The following is an 11,132-nucleotide window of genomic DNA, read 5'->3' as shown; positions in this document are numbered from 1 at the left end:
ACAGTGACTTCTTTAAGTTCTATTGTACATACTTCCCATTCACTAGACTTGGGATGTTATGTCAATGATACATACGGGTGACAATGAAAAACCCCAATAAAGAATAAAGAATGGTTAAAGAGAAAAATAAGAAAAGGCCATGGCCGAGACATCTGGAGCAAGAACGCCCGAGAACCACACAACATAAGACAGAGAATTCCTGTGTCAAACGTAGCGAAAGGTTAAACAATTTGAGTCTTACCAATAGTCACTGCATGAGCAGATACCATTCTCGAAATGATGGAAACGGTTTGCATCTCTTAAGGTGATCTTCAGCCTGTACATGTCCGAAATAAACTTGAAAGCAGAATGGCAATCACAGCAAACCCTGAGATTGTTGGTTACCTGTATCGGTGTTCCAGGACTTGTACGCATTAAACCAAAGGCAACAGCTAGCTTCTCACTGTGAAAGCTGAGAATATGTTCTTTATCTTCCTCCTCAACATCATGCAGTACGCAGCTTGGCTCCGGCACATACCCGACCTCTCTTATTTCGGTGATCAACATCTCTGTTTTTCTATACAGCACTCCTAATTCAGGATGAGTACGATCTGATGAATAGAATGCATGAACTTCTCCACAAAACTCAATCATGCTACTCGCAGCTGGTTTCCTTAATCTTTTATACTTCATCAGTTCTCTCATTTTCCCCACTTCGTCCCATTTCCCAGATGCAGCGTAGACATTAGACATGAGAACATAATACCCAGGATGTTCTGGCTCCACATGAAGCAGATTACTGGTTGCATATTCTCCTAGTTCCAAGTTCTTGTGGATTCTACATGCACCCAGCAAGGCTCCCCATACCCCGTCATTTGGTTCTGATTGCATCTCTGATATCAAGTTGCAAGCTTCGTCCAAAAACCCTGCACGGCCAAGCGTGTCGACCATGCAAGCGTAATGCTTCACCGTAGGTGTCATGTTTATATGCTTCATGCGATAAAAACATTCCCTACCCTCATCTACAAGTCCAGAATGGCTACAAGCAGAAAGGAGGCAGGTAAAAGTAATGTGATTTGGTTCAAACCCTTCGTCTTGCATTCGATAAAATAATGTCACCGCATCTTTCCCATATCCATGCATTCCATAACCTGAGATCATCACATTCCACGAGCTGGTGTTTCTTTCATGCATGGCTTCGAAGAGTTGGATTGAAGTTTTTAAGTCTCCACATTTTGCATACATGTCCAGAACCGCATTCCATAATGTAGTATCAAACTGGATTCTGTTATCGAGGATAAACTTGTGAATTTCCTTGCCCAGGTGCAGAGATCCAAGGCACGCACATGCAGATACCACAATCAACATAGTGACCGAGTTGGGTTTGACACCAGACAGCTTCATTCGATTAAAAAGAAGCAGGGCTTCTCTGGTGTACCCATTTTGACTGTATCCCGAAAGCATCGAATTCCATGAAATATGGTCTCTATCCAACATTCCATCAAACATCTTACGTGCAAGATCGACGTCTCCGCATCTAGCGTACGTGGCTACAATGGAATTCTCAATAGGGAGATCATCCTCAAAACCATTTCGAATAATGCATGCATGAATGGATTTAGCCTCCTTAAGAGCTCCTAACTGAGCAATAGCCGAGGCCACAGTCACCAGTGTAACACAATCGGGGACGAAACCCGCTTCTTGCATCTGCAAAAACATTTCCAAGGACTCCTTGGCACATTTGGACTGCTCAAAGCCGGTAATCATGGTCGTCCAGGACACCACATCTCTTTCAGACATTTTATCAAACACTTCCCTGGCTTCCTCCAGCTGACCGCACTTAGCGTACATATCGACCAAACCAGCCTCGACGAAGGCATCTGATCCGAATCCAGTCCTAACAATTTGTCCATGAATCAGCTTACCCTCCGTCAGCAGTGATGCCATTGCACAAACCTTGAGAGCGAACGGGAAGGTGAAGTTGTTCGACCCAACACCCGACTTGTGCATAAGCACATAGAGCCCGAGAGTTTCCTTGCAGAAGCCGGCCTTCGCGTATCCTCTGATCATGGTATTCCAAACGAAAGAATTTCTGTAGCATATCGTGTCGAAGAGCGATCGGGCATGGTCCAACATCCCGAATCTAGCATAGCTGCTGATGACTCGAGAAACCAAGTGGGGACATCCCTGAATAATCCCATTCGTGATCAGGGACGAATGTATCTGCTTCAGCTCACTCAAGCCACTGCTGGACTGTAAAAGGAGATCATAATGCTCAGGATCAAAGCTGGCACCTCCAGAAAACCATCTTGCAACACCAAAGGTCTGAGCCACATGATCAACGAACGAATGCAGCAAGCGGGGCGTCCTCTTGTTGGTGGAAATGGTGCTGCTAGTAATAGTAATATTGGCAGTTTCAGATGCCAATGAGGCCCAAAAATGGAGTGCCCGAGGAGTTTTTGAATAACAGAGACCACGCAGACGCAGCATTCCTCAAGAAACACGTTCATCAACGAAGCTGTTATCCCACCAACTTATACCTAAGCAGGTTATATGTTCCCCCCTAAGACCCACTGGGTTCGAATGAGCGCCGCATATATAAGCATGCGAGGCAGGCAAATATCCCCGTGTCTGTCACCATCACTTAGCCTCCGAGTCCAATGCTATTGCAAACTACCATTTTTTGTCTTTCTCATCGTTGCCACCATCAACTAGGTATACCTTTTGGGTGTTTCTCCTCTGCTATCGGATTTTCAAAACTCGTATCATTTCGGTGAATTTCGTGTAAGGATATGAATGCTTTGAACCTCACCGAGGACATGGCATTGGATAGAAATGATTGGAGGAGAAGGATTCATGTGGAAGACCCAGAATGATTTTCTTTTTTGGTTCATATCGCCGACCCCAATTGTTTTGGGATGAAGGCGTAGTTGTTGTTGTTTCGCTGTGCAAACAAATCGATTTATAAATCTGAATGCTAAATCTTACAACTGATTGTACTATTCATGCTAAATAACACCTACTTTTATACTGAAACAAATCGATTTGTACCTATCTACTTTCTGGGCGTCGAAAAACAGTTAGCATGATTTATTCTTATGAAGCAGCAATAATTTATACATTTGAAGCAGTGACAATTTAATGAAATTACCACAATTTGTACTTAAGTTTGATAAAACGTACAACAATGTTTACGTATGAAGCCCAAACGTTACAACGATATGTACTTACGAAGGTTGCGATTTCTACAATGATTTATAAGTTTGAAGCAGTAACGATTTATACATTTAAAGCAGTAGCGATGTATATTTATGAAGTTACCTCAATTTGTACTTAAGTTTGCTAAATATGTTTACTTATGAAGCCAAATATTGCGACGATTTGTAATGTAGGTGATTGTTTAATGAATGGGATAATTTGTATTATTATATACTTAGAGAGGTTGTTGTAACATATAATGAGCTGTTAAATTTATGTGTTGTGCAAGTTAGCAATGTTTAAAGCTCGTCAGACAAGCCAAACATATATTCGATAGGATGACCATTAGAGAAATTATTCGTCAATCCCATCTATATGAGCGTTATGAAAGGTACCAAAATATAATAAAAATTGAGAATGATAAAGACAGGGACAAACCATTAGAATTGTATAATATTGAGCATTATTCATCAGATATTGAGGCTGAAGAGCAAAGGAAGCATGAGGAAGAACTAAAGATGATGAAGAAGAAGAAGGATGATGAAGAGAAGGAAAACCAAAGAAAGAAAAGACAAATGAAGAAGGAGGAGGAGGAGAGGGAAAGGCAAAGAAACAAGGAGGAGGAAAATGAAAAGCAAAGGCAAATGAACATGGAGGAGGAGGAGAGGGAAAGGTAAAGAAAGAATAAGGAGGAGGAGGAAGAGAAGGAAAGGCAATTGAAGAAGAAGAATGAGGAGGAAGAAAAAAAAAGGCAAATGATAAAGATGAAAGAGGAAAGGCAAATTAAGAAGCATCAGGATGAATAAGAAAAGGAAAGGCAAAGGAAGGAGAAGGATAAAGAGGATGAGAAAGAGAAGAAAAGATAAAAGGAGAAGGAAGACGAGGAAGAGAAGAAAAGGCAAAGGAAGGAGGATGACGAGGAAGATAAGAAAAGAGAAAGGAAGAAGCAGGAGGAGGAAGAGAAGGAAAGAGAAATGAAGAAGCAGGAGGAGGAAGAAAATGAAAGAAAAAGAAAAAAGTAGGAGGAAGAGAAGGAAATGAAAATGAAGGAAGAAATTAAAAAGCAGAGGGAGGCGAAGGAAGGAAAAAGAAAGGCAGAGGATGGAGGGAGGGGATGAAGAGGAAAAAAGTATGACCAAGGTACGTAAATCGATCATGTTTGTCATGATTTACTGTGATAACGATTAATGTGATAGCGATTACTATGTATAACGATTAATGTGATAGCAATTACTGTGATAGCGATTACTGTGAACGATTTACTGTGATAGGTATTATTATGTATAATGATTACTGTGATAGCGATTACTATGAACGATTTATTGTTATAGGTATGATTATGTATAGCGATTACTGTGATAACGATTATTATGTATAGCGATTACTGTGATAGCAAGCGTGCGATGATTATTATTTATAGCGATTACTGTGTACAACGACGTATAGAAGTATAAATAAGACTAATTTTGATTTGATACAAATAATATGCTATTTTGTGTTACAGAGAGGTCAGAAGAGAAGTAGGGCACCAGGTGAAAAGCTTAGAGGGTGGTGTCAGTTGCTTGTAGTTCTGTCATAGTATGGACAACTGAGTGAATATCAGAAGGATCGATTACAAAATATACACTTTGGCGGCCTTTTGGACCAACATTATTTTAAAACGTGTTGGAATACCATGACCTATATGGTAAATAAGTAGAATAATAATACAAATACATTCTAGTTTGATTCTTTTGATATCACCATGACCCTAAAAGATGTGGTGCAGATTACGGGTCTTAGGAGTTATGGAAGTGTTGTCCTATTACAAGATTCAAACTATAACACAAGGGACAAGTGCACTGCCCTTCTAGGAATGTCGATGGCAGACTGGAGTCAATGTATTTCTGGTAGAAACAATTTCACATCTATGAAAGTTTATTCTTTTCGTAATAAATGAGAAGGTCAGTTCGCTACATATGCATCTGAAAGAGCTGACCAAGAGTTTCACGACTTCCTTCTTTATTTTTTTGGACTTACTTTATTTTCTGATTTGTCTGGTTCGATGATAAGTTACTTGTGGCTGCAATTCTTGGAAGACTTAGATAAAGTCGACAACTATGCATGGGGTGTTGCTATGCTCGCACACTTGTACAATCAACTTTACCGTGCGAGTAAGAGTATAAAAACTGTTGTAGGGTTTTGGCCATTTGTTCAGGTAATTGTTTATTACATATTTTGTAGTTGTAGACTAAGATCATCGAAGGTTATAGTCTTACTAATATATTCATTTTGTAGGCCTGGTTGTGAGAGCATATTGTCGCCTTGCATCCTCAGTGTGTCCCTGCGATTTGTAGTTTTCCAAAGATCGGTCGGTGGGCTGAAATAAATGTCAAGGAAGATAATGCTAAGTTTATTTTTGATGGTCTACAATTAAACGAGGTAAATGGTTTAAAATCATTTACAATCGTTTCAACATTTATCATTCATTAGTATAAATCGTTAAAATGTTTAACATTCTTAAGTAATCATCGCTGCAGAATTTTGTCTTTGTTAGTACAAATCATTTTAATGTTTAACAGTCTTAAATAATGATTGTTGCACGATTTATATTCTTTAGTACAAATCGTTATCGCTTTAGTATTTAACTTTCATTAGTGTAAATCATTATAATCGTTAGCATTCTTAAGTAATGATCATTGCAGGATTTTATATTCCTTAGTACAAATCGTTATCGCTTGAGCATTTAACTTTCATTAGTGTAAATCGTTATAATCATTAGCATTCTTAAGTAATGATCATTGCAGAATATTTTTTTCGTTAGTATAAAGCATTATCATTTTAGCATTTTACATTCGTTATTGTAAATCATTGTAATATGTAGCATTCATTAGTGTAAATCATTTTAATACAAAGCTCTCATTAGTAACAATCGTTGTAATATATTTAACACTCGTTATTATAAATCATTTTAATATTTAGCATTCATGAGCATGAATAATTATATCTATACCTAAACCATAATCTCCAATGTATAGGTTATGTGGAGACCGTATGGAGATGGAGAGGACATGGACCAAGAGGTTGTTGCTCAGGCTGCAAAGCTGTTTGGCTACGATATTTGATTGTTTAGCAATTATGAAGTCGAGTTATAGTATGGTAGTCGAGTTCTCCTACAAGCTGGCTTGGGACCGTCTACCCCAAAGCAGCCTGTGAAAGTGAGAAGGATGATGAAGAGTGGTTGGGCCAGGAATGTGAATTGGCATGAACGCTTTAAAGAGCAATTGGATAACTGGAACAAAGCAGGTGTTCGTGCCATAGCATATGATTATAAAGAACGACAATATGACCCTAACTATTTCAAAAAATATTGGAAACCCATGCGTCGAAATCTGAAGATTGAGAATAAGCAACATGAAAATGTTGGGAACCCATGTGTCCCTTCTGTCCCCAATCATGTCGTCTCCCAGCATAGAAAACACATCCATTGTGTCCCTTCGGTTACAACAATGATTCCTTCAGTTGCATTACATGATGAGAAGTGAACACAACTCACAAAAAATAAAGTAGTCTCCACCACAAGGTTGGAGATGTTGGAGAGGGAGAATAAGGAGTTACAGAAGCCGGTGAAGACACTACAAGAAAAACTCTAATTAGCGACGAAAATTTGTGACCAATTTTTTCTGTCGCAAATTTACGATGGATTAGCTAGAGAAAACTATATGTCGCTAACATTCAAATTATTTGTGGAATTAGCAACGAAAAAAATTTCATTGAGAATTCGTCACTAATTAGCGATGGAACAATTCCGTCTTAAACTCTGTTGCCACTTAGCGACGAATCAGCAGTACAAATTTTTTGTCGCGAATTTGTTGCTAATTAGTGATGGATTTTTTCTGTCGCTAATTTCCCCCATAAAACCTTAATGTGAGCCCCTTTCTGTTTCACTCTCATCATTTTTCCAGCCGGCGAGCCCCATTTGACAACCCCCTTCCGACCTCACCCCATCTCACTCTCCCTACTATGGCCTCTCTAGTCTGTTGACACCAATGTCGGCTCCTTTTAGGTAACTCCTGACTCCCCTCTCTCTTTCCTTTTTCGCCGGCTGGCGAGCTCCTTTCTTTCCCTCCGTTTCCTTTTTCGCCAGGGAGGGGCCGAGCCCCCTAACTGTCTCTCAGTCTTACGGGATGCAAGGGAGGGGCTCGGCCCCCTCCCTGTTCTTTTTTCGCCAGGGAGGGGCCGAGCCCCCTCCCTGTCTCCCTATCTTACGGGATGCGAGGGAGGGGCTCGACCCCCTCCCTGTTCTTTTTTAGTCAGGGAGGGGCCGACCCACTGTGACCGTTGCAAAATTTTTCCCTTTTCCTTTCCCTTTTCTTTTTAAGGGGAAAAAATAAGAGAGAGAAAATTCTGTGCAAGGTCTCACTTGACCTTTTGAAAAAGATGTTTTAAAATTTACTCGCCTCCATTTTGAAATTTTGTGAGAAAATGGAGAGATGGGATTCGCTCATCGGTACGAGGTTCAGCCGTTCTTGGTGCCTTTACCCGGAGTAATCGAACCAAGGATCAAATTCATATGTTTGCTTTGCCTAAATTTGACCGAGAGATTATTCTGAAAATCCTAAATGCACATGGAATCAGGCTTGTGCTATGATTTTTGAACTTGAGAAATGTGTGTGCTTTTCTTCGAAATATTTCAGAAATTTGGATTTTTCCAAGTGATTTTTGAAAAATGGATTTGAAAATATCTTTTTAGAAATAACTTTGAAGTTCAGAAATTGATTTTTGAAAGGTTGAAATTTGAAATGGATTGAAGGCTTTTGAAGATTTTGAAATTGGATTCAAAATTGAGAGCTTTGAAATCTGAAATTGATTGAAAATTGAAGTTGAACTGATTTTTGAATTGAGATTTTGGACTTAGAAATTGATTTTGAGACCTCGAAATCAGAATTGAAATTTGAACTTAAATTTAGAATTAAAATTTTGGAATTCTGAAAGATTGAGTTTTAAAGAAAATGAACTTGTAGATTGAAGCTGAATTGGAATTTAACAGTTTGAAATGAGGATTCAGTTGAGATTTGAACCTGAACATCTAAATTTTGAAAAATGGAATTTGAAATTAGAGTAAAGAGTTTAAAATTTTGAAAGTTTGAAATTAAGATGGAACTTGGAATCGATTTTTGATTTGAAATTGAGATTTTAAAGCAATTCTGAAATTTGATTTGATGTTTGAAATCAGAATTGTAATTTGAATTGGAAATCCAAAGTGAATTTCAAATTTAAATTGAGAATTGGAATAAAATTCAGATTTTGAAAGTGAATTTATAATGAAAATAGAATTCGAAATTTAGAATTTTTGAAAAGAAATAAAAAATTTGAATTTTAACATTTGAATTTGAAATGAAATTCAAAGTTAAAATATGAAATTTAAAATGTGAAGTTCAGAAATAAGAATTGAAAATTGGAATTTGAAGTGAGATTTAAAACTGAATAGAATCGAAAAATAAAAGATGAATCTGCATTTGTGAATGGAAGTTGAGAAATGATTTTGAATTTTGGAAATGAAAAACTATGCTTTTGAAAATTTATTTCAAAAATCACTTAGAATTTTGAAAATGACTTGAAATGATTTGAAAAGATGGCAAATAATGATGTAAAATAATGAATGCCTTGAAAGAATTTGTTTAAAATTGGAATTTGAAAAGCAAATTTTATTCTTTAATAGAATTGAAATGAGATTAAATTTTAATATATTCATGACTATGGTCACAAATATATTTTAATTTAATCTTTATTTAAATTCTAAAAAAGAATAAAATTAATTTTTGTAAAGCAAGATTAAATTCCCATATATTTATGACTATGACCACAAATATATCTCGATTTGATCTTTACTTTGAATTCCTGATAAAAGAAGAGAAAGCATTTTTGAAAATATGATGATTTTCAGAAAGGGACCTAAAGTGGAGGCCCAGTTTTATTTCATAAAAGATAAAAATCCTAAGTATTGTTCGCATTTTGACTATGACCATAAATGCGAATCATTTACTTAGGGTTATTTACCTTATTAGAATGGTGCATGTGCAATTTGTGTTTCACCATTGTGCTTTTTGAAGAATAAAATAAAAGAAAATGCTACAAACAATTATGAGAATTTAAAATTACAACTATATGCTCATACATTCTATTCTAAACAAAAAGTAGAAATTCTCTTTAATATGAAATTATTACAATCGTGAATCGAAATTGAAATATTTAAACTTTCTATTTTAGGAAAAAAAAATCATGATCTTCCAAGCTTCCCTGCAATTACAAGATTAACACAAGTCAATAGAAATGCAAAATATAGAAAGGAATTGAAAATACTATGTTAAAACCAATATGCATATGATTATGCCTATGCTTTGATGAAAATGTATATGCATATGTAAAGATGCAATGCTTATGTTAATGAAGGAATGCATATGCATTTGCCTAAGTGCAATGCTTATGCTAATGAAGGAATGCACTTGCATTTGCCTAAGTGCAATGCTTATGCTAATGAAGAAATGTATATGCATCTACCTAAGTATGATGCTTATGCTAATGAATGCATATGCATCTACCTAAGTATGATGCTTATGCTAATGAAAGAATGCATATGCATCTACCTAAGTGTGAGACTTATGCTAATGAAGGAATGTATATGATGAAGCTTACAGTAGAACCTGAGCATGCTATGAGAAATCAGATGACATGCTGTTAAGAAGTCTAATGACATTGTAAGAAACCAAATGGCATGCCATAAATGGTCACATGATATGCTGCTAAGGAATCCAATGACATATTGTAAGAAACCAATGATATGCTATGGGAATATCAAGTGATAATGATGTAAAAATGTCAAGTGATGTGCTGTGAAAATACACAACGATATATTGTCAAAATACTAAGTAATGTGCTGTGAAAATACACAATGATATACTGTGAAAATATCAAGTAGTGTGTTGTGAAAATATCTAGCCATATAATGTGAAAACATCAAGTGATGTGCTGTGAAAATACACAGCCATATACTGTGAAAATATCAAATAGTGTGCAGGTGATTTGATATGCTAACTGTTGTTAATGCAGGTGAAAGACTAACATACAGATGACTGATATAATATGCAGGTGATTAGCTAGGTGACATACAAAAGTGCTGTAAGAGGTGGGATGTTATAAGAAGTGAAATGCTGCAGAATGAAGTGTTGTGTAATGAAATGCTGTAAAATGAGGTGTTGTGAAATGAAGTACTGTAAGGAATGAGATGCTCTAAAATGAGGTGCTGTGAAATAAAGTGTTGTAAGGAATGAGATGCTGCAAAATGAGGTGTTGTGAAGTGAAATGCTATAATAAGCAAGCTATTGGACAATTGATCACAAGACAGGTTTTGTAAGAGCGACACCATGATACTATCACGGAAGGGAAGAGTTTTATCATTCAACGCCCTACGTAAGTCACCTGTCACACCAATGGTAACAACACAAATTTCATGTTTATCACAATTTCGAAGACCCATCTCCAGAAATGGGCTGAGATCCTGCATATGATTTATGGAGCCCGCACCTACCGTGTATGTCGATGCCCTAATGGCAAGCATTGCCTTTTCATGCACATCAGAACTTTTGCATGACAGAACTCTGATAAAATGACTCATCAACTGATCTGAACGCTGAACCAAATCACATTTAGCATTAACAAGAGCTGTCAACTTCTGGATCACAACTTGTAAACGCCCACATAGGAGGCCTTGCAGCTCATATTGGGCTTCTCCTTTTTCAGAAGATAACTTCTGCAGATTGAAAGCTGCATCCAGTTGGGATGCAAACACTGGAACTAGTTGCATGACCACTGATGCAGATGTTCTATTGAGCAGCCTCAGATGATGGGATTGGAGCAATAACTGGTGATGATGATGATGGAGCTGGGTTTGGTAATAGACTTTCGGCTAATAATCT

General features: G+C 37.1%; 1 pseudogene across 1 annotated transcript in view; it reads right to left on the bottom strand.

Annotated features, from left to right (window-relative positions):
• LOC149840312 (pentatricopeptide repeat-containing protein At3g26782, mitochondrial pseudogene) overlaps nucleotides 1–2,469 on the bottom strand; it is a 39,805-nt pseudogene extending 37,336 nt beyond the window's left edge. The window contains exon 1 of the transcript XR_016431682.1: nucleotides 242–2,469. The product of XR_016431682.1 is annotated as a pentatricopeptide repeat-containing protein At3g26782, mitochondrial pseudogene (transcript). The remainder of the gene's footprint in view (nucleotides 1–241) is intronic.
• Between the last annotated feature and the right edge of the window lie 8,663 nt (nucleotides 2,470–11,132).

Source organism: Nuphar pumila, chromosome 4 (assembly GCF_984573655.1).
Source record: "Nuphar pumila chromosome 4, dmNupPumi1.hap1.1, whole genome shotgun sequence".
In the NCBI taxonomy this organism is placed as follows: domain Eukaryota; kingdom Viridiplantae; phylum Streptophyta; class Magnoliopsida; order Nymphaeales; family Nymphaeaceae; genus Nuphar; species Nuphar pumila.
The sequence above is the reverse complement of the archived record's forward strand: the minus strand, read 5'-3'. Positions and strand labels throughout refer to the sequence as shown.